Raw genomic sequence first — 21,365 nt, 5'->3', positions numbered from 1 at the left:
GCATACGTGTGTTTACTTTGCTGCCGGACACCTAATTCCAGAAAGTGATGCTACATCATGCACAGCTACGCTGGAGACTAGCCGGGGAAAGACTGGCATTTTAATTGATCTCTGGGCATCCTGCAGTCTTAGTGCATGAGAACCTGGACTGCTGCGGAGGAGACAGGTTGCCTAGCAGCCACCTGAACCCAGCTAATCACAGAGCGGGATAAGCAGCGATTGCTTTCTGCGGGTCTCTATGAAAACAATAATTAATGTGTGCAGATATAGGACACAGATCCCCACATGCACTAATACAGTAACTTGAGAGCAGCTGGGTCTGTAGAAACACACAATAGAGCTATCTTCAAGTACAAAGGGTAGCAAAAGACCGTCAGCTCCTACGGCTGAAACAGCTTTTTAAAGTACATTTACATGAGAGAGCAATTAGTAACCTTCCCCCTTTGACCATGTTAATCTAATGCATTTCGACCTAGAAAGAGTCAACCTAATTCACCATACCCCCAGCTGTTGTGTGGTTGTTGTACAGTATGTGTATTTGGTGGAAGGATACGCCGGATCTCATTTTGTACTGGATATAGTTGGTGTATGAGTCTGTCTTCTGTGTAATGTGATTCCTGCAGGTTTATCGTAAAGAAGCGGCAACAACCGCCCTGCGGCATTACTACTAAGGACTGAAGTGAAATATAAGTCCCAGACCACCGCCATACTGTACATAGAGCACTAAGTGGCCATCGTATGATAAAGGTGCACTCTAGTGACCACCATCCCATATAGAGCACCCACATGATCGCTATACTATACAGTGAACACCCTATTATCTATCATACGATAATGTAGAACATCCTGGTGATCTTTGTACCCTAATGACCACCATACCATACAGAGAGCACCCTAATGGCAACCATGTGCTAAAGTCGCACTCTAGTGACCACCATCCCATACAAAGAGTGCTTTAATGACTGCTGTATTATACAGACAGTAACCCAGTGGTACTCATACGATAACCAGGAATATCCTAGTGACCTCCATATAATACAAAGAGCACCCTAATGACCACCATACTATACAGAGAGCACCCTAGTGGCAACCATGTGATAAAGACGCACTCTAGTGACAACCATCACATACAGAGAGCACTTTAATGACTGCTATACTATACAATGAACACCCTAGCTGCCACCATATGATAAAAAAAGAGCATCCTGTGAACCTCCATACAATACAGAGAGCATTTTACAACCACTATTCAATATATATAGAATTCTACTTACAAATCCACACAACTAAACCTGTGTTACCTGTATACCTGGCTGAGGTACATGCAGTGGTGTAATTATAAATGTTGCTCCCCCATGCCAAAAATTTTGTTGCACCCCCTCCTCTCCAGCATGTTTTCCCAGTGTGTGATGTGATGACGACACATGCATAATGGAGAAGCTGAAGCAGGAGAGAGGAGGAGAGACCAGCAGACACTGCTGCTTCCCTTGGCTCCGACACATCCCAGGCTGCCCCAGCTCGCCCATACACCCGCCCATCCTGTACACAGTAGCCAATACCCGGCTCTGTGTACAGTCAATTGAATCAGTGGAGGGATTTGTCATCTCTGCCATGGCCCCACCCGCGCTGCGGCTGACTCGCCTCCAGTGCTCAGTCAGTGGGCAGCGGCAGGCAGCATCATGTCAGTGTGTCGAGCGGGTGCCGGCGCCCACATAGACCCTTTAGCTGCTTGCTCCCCCAAGCGGCTGCTGGGGCTGCCTTACAATAGTTATGCCACTGGGTACATGAATCAAGCCACCTCTGCTTCAAATGCATGTCTCTTCCTGGCTATTTGTGATGAAATTGGGCCATCAGAGGGGTGTTTGATTTGTCAAAGGGGTTTTCTGGGCACCTGGAAACTCCCCCAGGTTTGCATCTGGCATGTGACGGTGGCACTGTCATGATATAAGGAGAGGAATGAAGGCAGTAGGAAGCCACAGACTGAGAGTTATATAGTGGGAGGAGCAGGGTCCCCAGCAGCACAGAGTATATTAGGAGATGAGTGATGTGTCAGTGATGACAGGGCTGCACCAGTCCCCATTACAACTGGAGTATCAGCGCCACTTCCTTTCTTTTGTATTTTGACATTTTGGGGCTGACTACCCCTATATTAAGTGGCTGCTCTTGGCTCAGCACCCGTGGTAGCGCCTGTCCGTGCCCCTCAGGGAGCACCCCAGCATCCCATTACAACTGGAGTATAGAAGGAAACCGCAGTACACAGAGGAATCTGACACAAACCTGGGAAAGCATGAAAACATGGCAAGTCTTCTCTCTCAGCAGGCGGAATGTTATTTCTAGTCACACTTTGCACAATATCTGGGCTATATAAATGTATTATTTATTGAAGAGGAATAATGACACTATACACCACAGACGGTTGGTTGATGGGGCCCAAAAATGAGAAAATAACAGCTAAAGCGCTCATCGTGAACGTGAACCATTGCTTGATACCTGCACCGTGTACATGTCAGAAGTTTTTGAGCATTTCTTATTGTAACCAAGGTTACCGTTCCAACGTTCCGCCCTACTCAGCGGCAAAGTGTTCTACGTTTCAAAAGTTCTCAACTATGGATAACTCACTTGTATGTGTCACAAAGGGGTGGAGCTTCGTGTCCTGGAACCTTGTAGATAACAAAAGAAAAACAGAACTATCAGGGTATATCAGGAGATAGAGGATGTATCAGCGAGGACAGGGCTGCAGGTGACACGCGTGCTGCATAGTAATCCAACCTGAATCAGGCCCTTTATGTGATGATAGAGCATTGCAATCATTATGTAACATTGTGCATTATTTCCTGTTAGTCTATGTACCCACTTAGCAAATAAACCTGCCAACCTGATTTCATTACGCTGAATCTAAACCAGGCTCCTGCAGACCGTCGCACCCTCCGCTGCTGCTGCTGCGCGGGATGTTATAGAGACCCTGCCGGCTTCTGCCAGACTGACACAGTTAAATATTTCACACCTAATTCAGCTTTCTGCTATAAATCCATCACGTTTTAAAAATATCTGGGAACATTTCCAGGTCCCTGTGAGAAGGATTCAGTAATGTGATGCCTTCAGCGCAGGAGCAGCACCTTACTGCCCACGCCAGGAAATATAGGTAGCTCTTAACCTGTGCTGGACCGAAGCTCAGCCAGGGGTGTGCGGCGGATGCGGCATCTCCCGGTATTCCCGCGTGGGTCAGCGCTGCGCTGCGCGGTGTAGTAATAGTCTTACCACCACTAAGGGGATTTTAAGCTGGAAACCTCCAGCTACTAATTGGGTTTGCCCCGAAACATCACTCAATCAAAGCATGTAGATTATGGGTCCGATTCAGCTTTGTTAGCAAAAGCAAGAAAATGGGCATGCACTGCAGGTGGGGCAGATGTTACATGTGCAGAGAGACCCAGGTAACACCATGCTGCACTGCAGGTGGGGCAGATGTTACATGTGCAGAGAGACCCAGGTAACACCATGCTGCACTGCAGGTGGGGCAGATGTTACATGTGCAGAGAGAGAGAGAGAGAGATATTTGGTTGGGGTGTGTTCAAGCAAATCTAAATTGCAGTGTAAAAGCTGAAGCTGTCAAACATGTGTGGACAGGACTACATCAGGGTCGCCAACCCTCCCGGAATAGCCGGGAGGATCCCAAAAATCGGTTCCCCCTCCCGGCCCCCCGGAAAGGTCGGCAACCCTCCCGGATTCCGGCAGTCCCCTCCCCCCTCATGTACCCGCTGGCGGAAGCGTTAAATTGCCGCAATTAATTATGCAAACCGTGCGTATTTCACCCCGCCCCCTCATCCGAGATCCGCATATTGCGGTATTTGCATTACTGGGGGCAGGGACTGATGATGTCTCCATCAGGCCCCGCCCCCAGAAGTGATGCTGACAGTCTCCTCTCCGGGGTTCTCCCGAAGAGGAGGCTGTAAAAGTAGGCAACCCTTGACTACATGCAAAACGCAACAATCAGTATTTACCCTGAAGTGTATTTGCTCGCATTGCAGGCAACATGGTGTTCTCCAGACAAAGGGCCCAATTCATACCTGCTCGCTTGGCAACATATATTCGCTGACTAGTGAGCAGGTAGATGACACCCTGCCGAACACACAACCCCATCCCCCTCCCCCCTCCACCATGAATCCCCACATGTGAGCAGATGTGTAAAGCGTACACATCCACCGGCATGATGCCGCACGGAGGAAAAAATAATTCGATGGTCGCTCACCAAATGATTTTTCCAGACTTCACTCTGAAATGTAAGTCTATACTCCAGATGGCCGCTTTCCGCCGAATTGGTGGCTGGGCGCGGATCCTCACTGCGTCCCAGTCACTGGCGTAACTAGTGTAAGGCAGCCCCCGCCACTGCTTGGGGGAGCGGGGGCTGCGTGGGCGCCAGCGCACGCCTGGGACACACTGAGTGACAAAGACTCCTGCCTGTTCGCCTTCAGCCGGGACCTCGCACTTCCGGCCGGACCGCCTGGACTCCCCGGGACTCTTGAAGCATATCAAGCTGCCCCCTGCTCCCTCCCTGCACTTGCGGAGGACAGCTGATGCTACCAAGCACCCGCTGACTGTTGGACTACTGGCGCTGCCGCTGTGTCGGGGAAGCCTGGCCACGTGAGAGACTTACCCGGACATCTTACACTCTGGCTCCCGTTCACTGCACAGCTCTGCCCTCACCGCGCCGCGGTGGCAATATCGCCGGCCGGAGCGGCGGCTGTCTTCAGGGGCTGATGAATCTTTGGGGCCTTCACTAGACCCCTGATTCAATGGTTTGAGTACCTTAGATCTGCACAGACCCCAATTGGACCGCAGAGTCATAGGAGGATCCCTGTAACAGCCCTTTGCAGCTCCTACTGTAAGTTTATTTTTTCAACTACTATTCTGCCCTCTAATATTTATATAAGGACCCCCCTTCAGACCCTGGACACAGTCACTGGCAATTTACTGATGCACAGTCCCTGTTGCTGACAGGTTCCTCATACCTTTTTACAGCATCTGGATATTGATTGCCTAGCCTGAGGGGGGGGCGCGACAATTTTTTTGGCAGGGGGGAGCAACATTTATAGTTACGCCACTGGTCCCAGTCAATCAGCCCCAATGATCAGGACATCGTCCACAGTAGAGATGGGTCGTTCGCGAACGAAGCGGTTCTTTTGAACGGATCCCATAAAAGACTGAGGGAGCCGCCGATCCCAAAAAGGTAATCCGTCGTTCTTTTACTTTCAGTTTAGTTTTCCATTACAATGCATTTGCCTATGCTCAGCACTGCCACCTGTGGCAGCTGAGATGTACTGACTCTGGAGACTGAGCTCAGTGCTGCGACTGCAAGTAAAAGAAAGAATAACAAGGCTGCTGCTGCTAGGGATGGCCATCGGTGCAGACGGCCATCGATGGTTGCCATAGATGGCGATTCAATCTGCACCCAGCCATCGATCAGTGTTTTACTCAGTTATGTATGTTCTTATTTGTTCAGCTCACTGTTTAAAAAAAAAAAAAAAAAAGTAAAAAAAATGGCAATAAATGATTTTAAAACAAATTATGCTTCGTTATTATCAATTACCCCTTCTTTCAAAGTGAACTGTTGACCCGCCTAAAAGATACGGATCTTTTCACAGACTGATTTGATGGATCCCAGCTCTCGTTAGTGACCCGTTCTGCCCATCACTAGTCCACAGGACCCAATACAGCGAATCAGTCTGTCAGGACCAATGCTCGGCACCATGGACAAGCCCCGCCCCTTGGTAAGTCTTACCGCTCCCCTGTGTTGTACCACACTGACTTCATATATTATACAGTGAGGGAGCACACGAGGCGATACATGAGGCAGGTCCATAATGAGGTTATCTGAGGCGCATCAGCAATGAGTCATTCATTGAGCGCTGAGGAAGAAAACACCTCCCATGGTCCCTGCAGAGATTATATCTAGGAAGTTCCTGATAGCGGCTCATACATAAGATGCCGATATATTGATCGGAGTGTGGGGATGATGTCACACTGGTGGAACTGATGAAGTGTAATTGCACACGATTGATATTAGATGTTGCATCGTGACAAACTCGTTACTGAGACATAAACATCAATCATCTCGCACAGAGGAGAACAATCTCCATCACTAATAGGTCTGGCACGTTGGGTGGTTGGATGATGTCATGTTGTAATGCGCAACGGAATATGCTGGCGCTATATGAACAAACTGGTGATAAGTAAAACTATAGAGGTCAGATTACCCTAAGAGAACCATTCATACAGGGTTCAGGGGAGGGTCGCCACTAAAGGCAGCTACTTAGGGGCTCCAGAATCTGGGGGCCCCCCTGAGTCTGACTATAACGAAATGAAGGATGACTCTGAGAGAGGCATCTTTGTTGAACTTAAGGCAAACGGCAGGTGCTGATCTTCTATGGGGTAGATTTATGGTGTCCATTCTAGTTTGCAGTTCCAAGACTGTGGGGCGGATGCTCTAATATCCACGCCCCCTTACCGCCGGCTACCGCATACATAATCTTGCATTAAGCGTTGTCCTTTGCGGTGAGTCAGCGGTTCCCATCGGGACCCGGCGGCTCCCCCCTCCCTCCCTTATCCGGCACTGTGCTGCTGCTGCAGCGGGGGGGCTGGCTCTCCTCCTCCCTGCACCCAGAAGAGGATCATAGTGCAGGGAGGAGGTCACAGGTGCGGGCAGCACAGCACTGTGCTGCTGATCGGACACAGGTGAGGGGCGGCAGGGGGCGGTGCAGGTGGCGGTGGGTCGATGCAGGGCGGGGTCGCGTTAGAAGCCCATAGGCCCATACGCGGTAACCCGGTGGGAGATGCTTAGAGCATCGAAAAATGCGGTAAAAACCCCGATAACTGGGTTTTTACTGCATTTTTGGTTTAGAGAATCTCCACCTGTATCTCAGTCATTTATTTAACACAAAACCCGGTAGTTTGAACAAATCCTGGACAAGAGGACTGAAGGTTTATGTGCGATGTAGGTAAGTATGTGAGTGTGCATGTATGTGAGTGTGCATGTATGTGAGTGTGCATGTATGTTTCATAAAATGTTACTTTCAAGGTGTGTGTGCTGTAGTTATTGTTTTACAGGTGTACCTTCAGGTACCAGCATGCCCTTTAATGCCTCGTAAGCTGGGGAAGGCTTGCTGGGTCAGGGATAATTTAATGTATGATTTAGTTTTTTGTCGCAGACAATGGTGTTTTTTCCCCCTATGGGTGTTTTTTCCCCTGTGGCAGCTAATATGTATTTTTTTTTGTCATGTGTAGACCAATATGTGATTTCGGCGAGACCTTAAACACACCCTTTTTGTTACACATGCCCTGTTTTTTAGGCACTCACAGTGCCACCTTAGTAGATTATGAACAGCTCTCAGAATATATGGTGGTAAGTCTGTCCACCCGTGAAATAGGATTTTTATTTATTATTTATTAACAGTTTCTTATATAGCGCATACATATTCCACAGCGCTTTACAGAGGATATTTGAACATTCACATCAGTCCCTGCCCCAGTGGAGCTTACAATCTATATTCCCTACCACATGTACACGCACACACAGACATTCTAGGGTTAATTTGTTGGGAGACAATTAGCCTACCAGTATATTTTTGGATTGTGGGAGGAAACAGGAGTACCCGGAGGAAACCCACACAAGCACGGGGAGAATATACAACCTCCGCACAGTTAGAGCCATAGTGGGAATCGAACCAATGACCTCAGTGCTGTGAGGCAGTAATGATAACCATAACACCATCCATACTGCACCAATATATAGATATAAGGATATGAATACATTTGCAGTCAGCACCGGACTGGGCCTCCGAATCAGCCCTGGCATTTGTGCGCGTGCGCAACCTTTGACGCTTGCATGCACACGTCAGGCACGCATGTGTCGCACATATGTGCGCTGCCTCTCCCGGCTTGCAGAAGAGAGGGGAGTAGTGGCATGTGATGGTCCCCTCTCTCCTGGACTCCAGCGGCGCACAGAGAGAACCACCGGGCCCACCGCGAGCTCTTTCTGTGCACCGATCGGGAGGCGGAGTCTCCACCTTGTGGCAAGAAATCAGCCCACCTGGCCATCGGCCCCTCTGCCATAAGTGCCAGAAGTGCCAGATGGCCAGTCCACCCCTGTTTGCAGTAGACAAAGCGGTGTATTCAATGCAAGCTGTGGCAAGGGGGGTTTGTACGGCGAGGAAGGCATTTTTTTGGTAAGGAAATGCCATCCTCACCATCCAACCCCCTTGCCGTATTCAATGATTTACAAGAATCCTCACAACCGGGGGACGGCATGGATTCCCATAAATGGCGAGGTTCGCCACAAATGCAGCGAGCCGCTGCATTTTGTGGCAAGCCTCGCCGTTCTAATGGGCACACTTGCCATTTCCACCTTGCTGAAAAGAACCAGCGAAGTGGAAATGGCAAGTGAAGGGGGGAGGCAGTAGAATACTCTGATGGCGGGCTATCGGCGCTGCTCATAACTCACCGTCAGAGCATTGAATAAAACCCAAAGTCTGAGATCCTCCAACGCTATCAGCCGCCATGTTTCATAGACCACAGGGTGAAGTACAAGTAACGTAGCATGATTTTTCCATTTGCACGGCCCTCGTATTCTGTAAACCTATATTAAATGACAATAAAAATCATTTGACAAAGTGTCCGTCTGTCCCACGGAAATGACAATTTTTTAAGACAACCAGAAAAAGCAAATGACTCTCCGAGTTACATATTTATGTTGTTCTAATGGCTTTCCCGGGTAAGTAAAAGAAATTGGACTGTATTGATTGCATTACCATAGCATCGTAAAGGAAGCAGCATTTTAAGCATTAAATATTCAGGTATAATGGGAATTCCAGATTCTAGTAGCAGTCGTATAAATGAACGGGATATATACGTTAAGCCGTCATTTCTGAAATCTTCTTTGCACATTGCGATTGTCTGCCAAACGTCAAGTACCAAAACCGGTTGCCAGCGCTCCAATAGGCCGGCTTTCATTGCACGCCAGCGACAATGTCTGCTAGCATAAACATTTATTATATTAAGACAGATGGCCAACCCAGACATGCAACAACAGTATTAAATGAGCCGACTCCAATTTCTCCGGCTGCTTCCCACACGGTATAATGTTTCCACGACATTGCGAAAACCAGAATTTGTCAGCAAATTGCATGTAATTACTGAACAAATACAAGGCTGGTGCTTTTAGCCTGTGAACGCATATTTGTTTTGACAGCAGACAGGTCGCGACTCGCAAGTGACCGATATCGCTGAACCTCCCCATAAAGACGTTTTCTCGTTTTTTTCCTTTTTTTTGGTGAATGGAAAATTTGGGGAATTTACTATGGATTTTTAAACTTGGACAGAATTGAAGTCCCATAAAAATCTTTGCTGTGGATCTGAATGAATAAAACAGCAGAATGCCTATTATGAGTTAAGGAAGATATAAGGTCATGTATGGGATTAGTAGTCAGTGACTTATACCCCTTCCACACTGCACTTATAATGTGGCCAGGCCCGCCGACATGGGGGTCTGGACTCTTGAGTCCCGGGCCCTGACAGAGAAGGGGGCCCAGACCTGGTCCTACAACTATAAATATTAAATAGCTCCTTACCAGCTATCTATCTCTGCCCCTGAATTCAGTCCCCATGGTGTGTCCATCGGGATTCGGCTCTGTTGTAGCCAGAGTGACTCTGCTCTCAGTGCTCTGGTCTCTGCTCTGGTCTCGGACAGCAGGTGCTGCTGGGACATGTAGTTTTTTTTGTAGGTGTCTGGCAGCTAGGCACTTAAAACCAAACTACATGTCCCAGCAGCCCCTGCTGTCCGGGGCCAGAGCAGACCAGACTAATGGATGCCTGAAGCAGTTCTCGGTGAGAGCTGCTGCTCAGGAGTCAGGAGGTGTCAGAGTGGTGCATGGAGATGGTGCACTGCCTGTGCGGATGAGGGAAGGAGGAGGGCCCAGCAAGTCACAGGGATCCAAAGCAAACAGTGCAGCAAGGATCTCCCTGTCAGCCCCCCACCACAGTGAGTACTTGTATTATATATTCTTGTTCCGGCTGATTCCTGTTGCTCCTCTCTCTCTCTCTCTCTCTCTCTCTCTCTCTCTCTCTCTCTCTCTCTCTCTCTCTCTCTCTCTCTCTCTCTCTCTCTCTCTCTCTCTCTCTCCCTCTCTCTCTCCCTCTCTCCCTCCCTCTCCCAATTTCTCCTTTCGCTCTCTCTTCTGTTTTCTCAACAATTTCCCCTATTCATTCTCTCTCACCCTCCCTCTTCCATTTCCACCTATTCCCTTATCTCTCTCTCTCACACATACACACACCACACACATACATACATATGTCATACATACAAACACATATATATATATATATATATATATATATATATACACACACACACACGGGGGGGGGGGGGGGGCATCATTTCTGATGGCAGCCCTGAATGTGGCACAACAATGGCTATGCACTGGACGACATGAGGCGCAATATCATACCTCCCAACTGTCACGATTACAGCGGGACAGTCCCAATTTTCGGGTCCTGTCCCGCTGTCCCACCCGCGGCAGTCATTGTCCCGCTGCGGGGGGTGGCAGTTGGGAGACCCCCCCAATCTAATAGAATAGACGCTGTGCGGCACAGCGTCTATTCTCGTATGAAAATGAGGTTGCGGCTAATTAGCGTAAGCCGCATCCTCATTTGCATACGCCCCACCCCCTTTTCGGGCGCCGCGCGAGTGTCCCTATTTCATCATCACAGAAGTTGGGAGGTATGCAATATGTCTATGTGGGGGGAGGGTGGCACAATAATGGTTATACAGGGAGGAGGTGAGGGCCCAACCTGGTCTGCGGCAGCAGATATCAAAGCTAAAAAAAATAGAAAACAAACTTTGAACTGTGCACTGGGATTGCCTTGGGGCCACCCCGAGTCACCAGCCCCATAAAAATTGCATCCCCTGCACTCTCTTTAGATAGAGGGCCCAGCCTGCCTCTCCAGCTATGCCCCCTCCTGTTCATCAGTCCATCAATGCACCCTCCAATTTGTGCGTCTATTTCTCAGTCCATTTCCCCTATTCCTCCATCCGTCTGTCCGTCTATACCTCCACCACTGTGCTGTAATCAAATAGTGTGCTGTCCTGCTCTTCCCACACTATCTTGATCCTCCCCTGCTGTCCGGCCCCGCTCCTCCTCTCCCCTCAGCTCCGCCCTTCACCTTCCCCTGCTGTTCCTTTGCTTCTTTTTTTTTTATCCTTTCCCTCCCTTCTAGTTCTCGCCTTCTATCTCTGCCATATGGGCTGCCCTTTCTCCTGCACAGTACACAGAGGAGGCTCCCACAGCCTGTAGATCAGGGGAGCATCGTGGGATATATTAATATAGTATATCTATGATATTAGTGTGGTTTATTTGTGTGATATTAGTGTTACAGTATATTCAGTATATGCATGATACTTCTGTTGTGTATGTGTGATTTTAATATTATTTGTGTCCTATTACTGTTATGGTTCGATAAATGTTATGTGATATTACTGTTGTGTGTGTATGTTGTATTAGTTGCATAATACTGTTATATGTTTGTATTATTAATGTTATGTGTTTTTCATATTAATGTAATGTGCATGTGTGTCATATAAATGCCATATACTGTGTGCAGGTGGTACTTATGAGGGTGTTAGTAATATACATACCTATTTCTCAAACAGTATCCAGGTGACCATCAGCAGACATGAGCAGGAGCAGCATCACCTAGTGGCATGTGTAAGAACAGCAAGAAGAGAGCATCTCAGTCTGCAACCTCCGAGGCGATACCCATGGGGCACAGGTGGCAGGAATGGTGGCCAATATATCTGACATGGGGAATGTTCTTCCACCATTCTCCCCATATAACATGTAATTGTGGCCCAGCCGCTAGCATTGCACATAAGCCCACTAAATTCACAATGCGCCTGCTTATCATGTAGTGTTCCTTCTAGGAACCAAATGGGGCAGGGCACCGGTGTATTTGGGGCAGCATAAGACGTCACTAATGGGGGTGTGCCTGGGCCGCCGCGTCACAAATGGGGGCGTGCTAGGGCGCCGCGTCACAAAAGGGGGCATGCCCGGGCCGGCGCGTCACTAAAGGCAGCGTGCCCGGGCCGCCGCGTCACTAAAGGGGGCATACCCGGGCCGCCGCATCACTGAAGGGGGCTTGCCTGGCTGTGACTACGTTCCTGAGCTGCCGGGAAAGCGCCGGGCACCACCATCTTCGGCGGCGCTGGGCTTCACCAGTGCACTCTGGCGGGACAGACAGCAGGCTGTTTTAGCGGGGCACTACTAGAGGGGCAGGGCGCATTTTGCCCTTTAAAAATCGGGCAGGGCGCAGCGCCCCGCTAAAACAGCCTAGCAGGAACACTGTTATGGTAATGACTTTATGGTAGTGTGCGGCACCTAACTATGGGTCTTATTCTGGTTCACTCCATCTGGCAAATTCCTTCTTAGATGGACAAAACCATGTGGACTGCAGGTGGGGTAGATGTTACGTGTGCAGAGAGAGTTAGATTTGGGTGGTGTTTTACTTTAAAGTGAGAGCTATTTTGCAGTGTAAACCTAAAGCAGTAAGTATTTTCCCTGCACAGAAACAAAATAATTCACCCAAATCTAATTCTCTCTGCACATGTTACATCTGCCCCCCTGCAGTGCACATGGTTTTGTCCATCTAAGAAGGAAATTGCCAGAAAGAGTGAACTAGAATAAGGCCTTATGGCCCTTATTCAGATCTGATCGCAGTACAAATTTGTTCTCAAAGTGGGCAAAACCATGTTGCACTGCAGGTGGGGCAGATGTAACTTGTGCAGAGAGAGTTAGATTTGGGTGAGGTATTTTGTTTCTGTGCAGGGTAAATACTGGCTGCTTTATTTTTACACTGCAATATAGATTTCAATTTTAACACACCCCACCCAAATTGAACTCTCTCTGCACATGTTACATCTGCCCCACCTGCAGTGCACATGGTTTTGCCCATTTTGAGAACAAATTTGTACTGCGATCAGATCTGAAAACGGGCACATGCATGAATGATGGGTAGCGCTAATCATTTGTGCAAGGTATTTGCAAAAGTAGAATGGTCATTTCAAATTAACATGTATAGAACGGGTTTTAAAAAAATTGTTTATTAACTATTTCATTGGCGTGCAATAAATCAGAGCAAGCAGAAGGTGGGGCCAGGTACAGTTGTGCTCATAAGGTTACATACCCTAGCAGAATTCGTGATCTTTCTGGCCATTTGTCAGAGAATATGAGTGATAACTCACAAACTTTCTTTCAGGGTTAGTGGTTGGGTGAAGCCATTTATTGTCAAATAACTGTGTTTACTCTTTTTAAATCATAATGGCAAATGAAACTACCCAGATGACCCTGATCAAAAGTTTACATACCATGGAGATTTTGGCCTGATAACATGCACACAAGTTGACACAAACGGGTTTGAATGGCTACTAAAGGTAACCATCCTCACCTGTGATCTGTTTGCTTGTAATCAGTGTGTGTGTGTATAAAAGGTCAGTGAGTTTCTGGTCTCCTGAAAGACCCTTGCATCTTTCATCCAGTGCTGCACTGACGTGTCTGGATTCTGAGTCATGGGGAAAGCAAAAGTTTTGTCAAAGGATCTGCGGAAAAAGGTAATTGAACTGTATAAAATAGGAAAGGGATATAAAAAGATATCCAAGCAATTGAGAATGCCAATCAGCAGTGTTCAAACTCTAATTAAGAAGTGGAAAATAAGGGATTCTGCGGAAACCAAATCACGTCAGGTAGACCAACAAAATTTCAGTCACAACTGCCAGGAAAATTGTTCGGGATGCAAAGAAAAATCCACAAATAACTTCAGCGGAAATACAGGACTCTCTTTGAAAAAAGTGGTGTGATTATTTCAAGATGCACAATAAGGAGGTTTTTGTAGAAAAATGGGCTGCATGGTCGAGTCGCCAGAAGAAAACCATTACTACGCAAATGCCACAAAGTATCCCGCTTACAGTACTCCAAACAGCACAGAGACCAGCCACAAAAGTCATTTGGAGTGATGAGACCAAAATGTAACTTTTTGGCCACAACCATAAACATTACATTTGGAGAGGAGTCAACAAGGCCTATGATGAAAGGTACACCATTCCGACTGTGACACACGGAGGTGGATCGCTGATGTTTTTGGGATGTGTGAGCTACAAAGGCGCTGGAAAGTTGGTCAAAATTCATGGCAAGGTGAATGCAGCAGAAGATACTGGAGGAAAATGTGCACTCATCAGCCCGGGAGCTGGCTGCGCATTGGATGTTCCAACATGACAATGATCCAAAACACAAGGCCAAGTCGACCTGTCATTGGCTACAGCAGAATAAAGTGAAGGTTCTGGAGTGGCCATCTCAGTCTCCTGACCTCAATATCATTGAGCCACTCTGGGGAGATCTCAAATGTGCAGTTCATGCAAGACAGCCCAAGAATTTACAGGAGCTGGAGGCTTTTTGCCAAGAAGAATGGGCAGCTTTACCATCTTAGGAAATAAAGAGCCTCATCCACAACTACAACACAATACTTTAAGCTGTCATTGATGTTAAAGGGGGCAATACACGGTATTAAGAACTGGGGTATGTAAACTTTTGATCAGGGTCATTTGGGTAGTTTCTGTTGTCATTATGAATATGATTTAAAAAGAGTAAACGCAGTTGTTTGACAATAAATGGCTTCACCCAACCACTAACCATGAGTGAAAGAAAAGTCTGTGAGTTATCATTCATATTCTCTGACAAATGGCCAGAAAATCACAAATTCTGCTAGGGTATGGAAACTTATGAGCACAACTGTAATTATATGCTTGCAATAAAACATAGGCCCTCCCTAAGGAGATCAGTTATCACTGACTGAAATGGTGCAAAAAAATTAATTTTATTCCAGTGAAATAAATGATTGAGTTCAATTATATAAAACGTAATTTTGTGAATCATATTACATATCGTGCTCTGATGACACCGTCCCAATAATACCTATTTGCCCATTTATTAGTGGAAACGAGAGGCCGGCTGAGTCAGGTTCTGTACTGATTTAGCATCCCAGCAGCACGGTCCCTGATCGCTGTGAGTCCCCTGTGGTAAGGATATATAATTACTTGGTAATAACATGCACTTCATCACATCCAAATTAGATTTTAGTCATTGTTTGCTTTATTTTCAGTGTAATCTCATTACAGTTGTGCAGTTTCAGCTCCCCCTATCTTCTCGTGAATTACAGACTTCTAGTTTATGGAGTTTCAAGTCTGCAGCGTGGGTAGTGGTAGTGCCAGAAAGGAGACATCTTATATTGAGGAGATAACTGTTCTGGATTTAGCATTGAGATGTGTGGGCATTGAGTAGGCAGAAGAGCAGGGCAGCCGTCGGGGGGGGGGGGGGGGGGGGCTGGAGTCCAGGGCCCGGGCTGTGATGGGGCCCAAATGGCAGCAGTGTGGATCACGCACACCACAGGCAGCTATTGAGGCACAGCACTGGCAGTATTTAAAATGTTGAATTGGTGAGGAGAAAATTGGAGCTTGTGGAACGGCAGCCAATAAGAAACGGCTATAGTGGTAGCTCCTGATTGGTTGTGGGTTCAAAAGATCCTTCTATGTGTAGCAGTGTCTGTGGTCCCGGCATGCTTGGGTTATGCCTAGGGGAGCCACCAGATATCCTGCAGCTCATACCAAGAAGAGCAACTATGGGAGCTGCAGAGGAAGCGGAAGGTAAGGTGGTGGGTGGCCCTGCCTATTCTGGCAGTCCCTAGACCCAGAATTCCTGAGGGCAGCCCTACTGAAGAGTCAATTGCCTTGGATACAATAAGGCCTGTTTCTGTAAGCCCATAAACAGTGGCGTAGTATAGACTCCGCAGAGGTTTGGAGGCGCTCAGAGCCGGCCTTAGGCATAGGCAAACTAGGCAATTGCCTAGGGCATTTGGAATGCCTAGGGGCACCAGCAGCTTCTGTTGATTAAAATGATATGCAGCATGCCTATATTCTGTGTGTAGGTGAGGCTGTATCTGCATATGAAATAGTGTATTTATGGAAATCACTGTAACATAGCATTCCGTATGCAGGTACAGCCACAGTTGCACACAGAATATAGGCATGCCGGATATCATTTTAATTATCGGAAGCTCCTTGTCTGTGCTGGTCAAACAATGCAAATAAGACGAATTTTCAGCAAAAAAGGCACCCAACGTTAGCAGAACTGGCCAGGAGCTGCATGGCCTATTGAGGCAAGATGTATGAGGAAACTGTATCCAAGCAGAGGCAGAAGTCACAGTGTTAGCGGCTGTGCGAGTGCTGTCTGCAGGTTGGTTGTGCAATAGTGTTCGGCATATGCATAAGGGGCATTATGTGTGTCATGTATAAATGCATTAATAATGTGCGACATATGTGTAACAGGCATTATGTGTGTCATGTGGATAAGGGCATTAATATTGTGCAACATATGTGTAAGAGGCATTATGTGAGTCATTATGTTTATGAAGGGCATTAATAAAGGTTGGCATAATGTGTAAGGGGCATTATGTTTATATGGACATTAATAATGTGTGTCACGTGTAAGGGGTATTACTGTGTGGTATTATCAGGGGTGCTGAGAGAGAAAGGGGTAGGGGATACAAATTACCCAGGCCAAAGTCTGATGGAAGGGCCCAGTGGGGGCCCCGGGCCTCCTCCCCTTAAGTGACAGTAGCAGCTGCAGCTCTTCTCCTCTGCCCAGCACACACTGCTTTGTGCTGGGTTGCAGTGTGGCCATGGAGGTGCTTAAAATACAATATTTTCTCAGGATTTTTTTCTAAGGGTATAATGTCAATAATGTGAGGAGTAATGTATATAAGGTAAAGTGGTATTACTGTGTGATATAACGTGAATAAGGGACACCATCGCATGATATAATGTGAATAAAGTTGCACTACTGTGTGGCATAATTTGAATTGGGGGTACTATTGTGTGGCCATGCCCCTTCACAGCAAGAACACACCCCTGTTTGTGCTGCGCACCGAATGTGTGCACTGTTTCTATTTAAAATATTGCGGGTAGGAGCACCAAAATGATGACTGCTATGATGAGGATTGATGGTGCTGGGAAAGGGGAGCAGGGTCAGAGGCGGAACTAGTGGCGGTGCTAGTGGGCACCAGCCAAAATCTTGCCTAGGGCATCAGTTATGCTAGGGCCGGCTCTGGAGGCGCTTGCAGGAAAAGTGGTCTGTGGGGGCTACTGTAAGACCCCTAACTGGAAGTGAGGATGCTTGCCTGCAGGTCCGTTGCATCTGCCCCCATTGAAAATATCCATCCCAAAATGGCCCCCTCAGATGAGAGAGTCATGAGGGATATTAGAGGAGGCAGCGGCCATTTTGGGAGAGACCGGTTCAGTGAAAATGAGCAGAGATATATAGGGAGAATGATGGTAGCGGGAGGGGAGGGGCTAAACCTGTAGGCGAAAGGGGCTTATATGACATAGATAGGCTATTGCCCAGGAATGTATATTATTTGTATTTTCTGCACCTAATAGTATCAATAATGTCCCCTGCAGATTCCCTGATTATCACTGGCTTGTTAAATACATTTTCGATGGACTCGGAACATACACAATTGTCATTTTGTGAACTGAACTAATATTCACGAGAATGTAAATGATCAATTCACCGGGAAATGTCCCTAATGAACAAAAGTCAGGTGTCAGGACAAGACACACTATGGGGGTTATACTGGTTGATTTGCAAGGCTGCCCACCGAATGCTGGTATGCCTGCCCCCCCCCCCCCCCTTGCACGCCGTGTACGCTTTGCACAGGCTGCAAATGGATGTTTAAGATAAACATCCATTCGCAAGCTGTGGGGGAACACCCACAACATTCGATGGTCGCCGACTGGAATAACGTGGAAGTCCTACGCACATCTAAGGTTACTCTCAGGTAACCTTAGATATGTGTGGACATTCAGCAGGAAGTGGGCGGGCAGCTGACTCCAGTAATGTCAACTTCCTGCCCCCGGCGTCCACGTCACTGTCGATTTCCATGGGAACACCCACATCATTCGATGGTCGCCGACTGGAATAACGTGGAAGTCCCACGCACATCTAAGGTTTCATTGGTGTTCCCATGGAAATCGCCCCGGCACCCACGTCACCAGGCGATTTCCATAGGAACACCAATGAAATGCTGGGCGTTCCCATGGGCGTGACTATCCACCTCCACCATACGCCCCCTGCCTGCAGTCTTGGGTGCGTGCACCCGGCGAACAGTCTGTTCGCCGTGGCCACACACATCCGGCGTATACACATGCGCAGAAATGCGCATACGCACAACATCGGTCCCCTCGCGAAAGAGCAGGCCATGCGAACGGACCTGAATAACGTGCAAAGGTCAGGACAGGTGGCAGACAAGGAATATCAAAGCAAGCAAAGGTCAGGGCAGGAGAAAGCGAAGAGTAGGTAAAGTGTGTAGGATCAATTTAGAACCAACTTCAAAACAGTACAGAGCATAGTAAGCGAATGATATTTGACACAAATAATTAGTGTTGGTAACCCAACTTGTTATCTTCACCTTATAGAGGTGAGGAGCAGTTAGAGATATATATATATAGCCCTTAATATAAATATATATATATATATCTGCAGAAAAATGTAGAAGGAAGCGCTTCTTAGTGTATTAACGTTTTATTAAAAGGCAATCTGCCACTTTGTAAGAGATAAAAGAATTACAAATGCTCGTACCACACAGTACATCAGTGTGGGCTTAAATACCACATGATATAAATGATTTCCATACGACACAAGTCACCGTCATGAAGTGGAGCTGGGGAACTTCAGCTGGTCTCAACACGCTGGATCTGTAGCTAGCTGCCACGATTTCTTCCAGTTCACAGCGGCTCTCCCTCTCCCGTACAGTGACCGGTGTGCAGGTAAGCTTCTGGTGAGGCACGCCCATATATATATGGAACAAATGGGGGGTAGACCTGTGTTTGCGCTTAAAACTATAGCAGCACTCCCTGTTAGTAGAGGATAAAGTGGATAGATAAAGGTAAGATATAGTGTGCGCTTAGTGTCGTCCACCACCTTATTAGACAATTTAAGGGTAGACAATTTAAGGGGTTATATTATCTAAACCATTGGAGATGGGTTTAGAATTTCTAAGTAGTGTGTCCACTTTCTTAAGTTCTTTATGTATATGGAAAAACACTTTTTTGCAGCTGCAATCAGACACTGGAGACATAGGAGTCAAATCATTGATTCAGGTTGTCACCCAGTACTCATTGGCAAAAATCTTTATCTATACAGTTTATCCCACTTGAGATCTATTTATCCTGTTGGAAAAAAAGTGTTTTTCCATATACATAAAGAACTTAAGAAAGTGGACACAATACTTTTAAATTCTAAACCCATCTCCAATGGTTTAGATAATATAACCCCTGATTAAGTCATTTATGACGAAACGCATTGGGTATCATTGTATCTTGGAAGAATTGGATTATGGAAACCCTGTCTGATTGACTAATAAATTTTATATGATTTTAATTGTTTTTGTCTACCCTTAAATTGTCTAATAAGGTGGTGGACGACACTAAGCGCACACTATATCTTATATATATATATATATATATATATATATATATATATATATTAACTGTCTCTGCGCCACCAAGCCAGCCCTCCTCCTCCCAACAGACTCCTGCTGAGGTCTTCCACCTAACATTTGTGCAGCCAAAGTCTCCTTGATTCAGGTGGGCTGTGTTCAAACTGCAATTGACCTATCAGTGCACTTGTGGAGATGCGGAGTGTTTGGATGAATGTACCGTCTAATTACGTGTTTATGTGTACAGCAATATTCTCTGTTTTCCAAATGACAGCAATTCACACCAAAAAGGGATTCATTGTACCAAACAGGATTGCCTTCCCATTTCCATCTCCCCTAATGTGCTACTCAATTAATGGGTAGTACCAATCTGAAAACATGTAATTGCTCCTGTGAATGATCCAATTAGGAAAGCATGCATCTTTTGTATTAAGTGTCGCTGCTTGGAATTGTTTCTCTATGTTTTCCATTGGATTGCGGATGTGACGGTGGCTCTTGCAGTGTACAGAAATAAATGGACAGGCGACATACACGGTGCAACTACATAAATAGACATAAATAGACATTAGCATATTTTGTATAACTTTTGAATAAGCGCAGGAAGTGATTTACAGGGTTTGTATTCGAAGTAATGAGACCAAATTCGTGAAAAAATATTTATTGAAGATATCGCCACAAACAATTAAAATTCTTCAAAATAAGACCGTGTGCGTCGACACACTTCTGCCAACGAGTTGTCCACGCCTGGAAGTCCTTTTCCGGGACGTCCTTCAAGCAGCGCGTCAAAGCCGATTTGACCTCTGCTACGGTCCCATGGCGGTGTCCTTTGAGGGCTGTCTTCACTCGGGGGAACAGGAAAAAGTCAGCCGGGGCCAGATTGGGACTGTAGGGGGGCTGGGGAAGCGTTGCAATGCTGTTCCAGGCCAGATAGTCGTTGACTACGAAGCAGGTGTGGCTTGGTGCATTGTCGTGAAACAGCAGCTTTGGCTAGGCTTTCACTCCCGAACACTTTCTGGATCTGGGCTTGCGTCTACATAGCCGATTTTCATAGCGCTGTTCGATAGAACGTTGCATTTTTAAGCTTTAACCGAGCCTAGGGACAGGGGTCCACTTAAACCACGATACGAGCCGCACGGAAGCTCGTAGGCTACTGATGCTTGGTGCGTGTTGAAGTTGACTTCCCCCTCCATCGAACCCCCCTGGAGCATGCACTCTGCGATGTACAGTCATGTCACAAAAAAAATAGGTCTTATTACTTTTTATGCATACCCTGTATAGTGACAGAAATTAAAGCTGAGCTTGGGAAACGGGGGCCAAAAGGGAGATGTTCTATGGACAGCAAATGGTCACCTATCACGGCTGGTCGGCAATAAAAGGGAACCCCAGTGAGCATTACCTGATCTTACATTATAGTTGCTTACCCTCCCACATCCTGCAGGAGGCTTCCATTTCAGCCATAAATCTCCTGCTATCCTGCATTGTACTTCTAATCTCCTGAATTCATAAGGGTTACGCTAAAGGAGGTCGACAATGTCTAGGTCGACAGTCAATAGGGGAACCACCAATGGCTCACAGGGACTAGGTCGACACCTGAAAATGGTTGACATACCATAGGCCGACATTTACATATGGACATATGTCGACATGGGCACTGTATATGTGTACTGCGTCCCCTCGTACTTCAGGCATGGTGCCTCACTGAACCAAGTCAGTCTACACCCAAAAAAAGTTGAAAAACTCGTGTCCACCTTTTGACTGCTGACCATGTCCATGTCAAC

At 46.9% G+C, this 21,365-nt stretch overlaps 1 long non-coding RNA gene across 1 annotated transcript; it reads right to left on the bottom strand.

The window, feature by feature from the left end:
* Nucleotides 1–2,027: 2,027 nt before the first annotated feature.
* Nucleotides 2,028–9,754, bottom strand: LOC146046070 (uncharacterized). The gene is made up of 3 exons (XR_014465737.1): nucleotides 9,621–9,754; nucleotides 8,495–8,629; nucleotides 2,028–2,660 (listed from the first exon to the last, which is right to left on the bottom strand). It is a non-coding gene; the product is annotated as an uncharacterized LOC146046070 (long non-coding RNA).
* Nucleotides 9,755–21,365: the final 11,611 nt, after the last annotated feature.

This window comes from Crinia signifera, chromosome 11 (assembly GCF_055691185.1).
Source record: "Crinia signifera chromosome 11, ASM5569118v1, whole genome shotgun sequence".
In the NCBI taxonomy this organism is placed as follows: Eukaryota; Metazoa; Chordata; class Amphibia; order Anura; family Myobatrachidae; genus Crinia; species Crinia signifera.
This window is presented reverse-complemented; position numbering and strand designations above follow the sequence as displayed.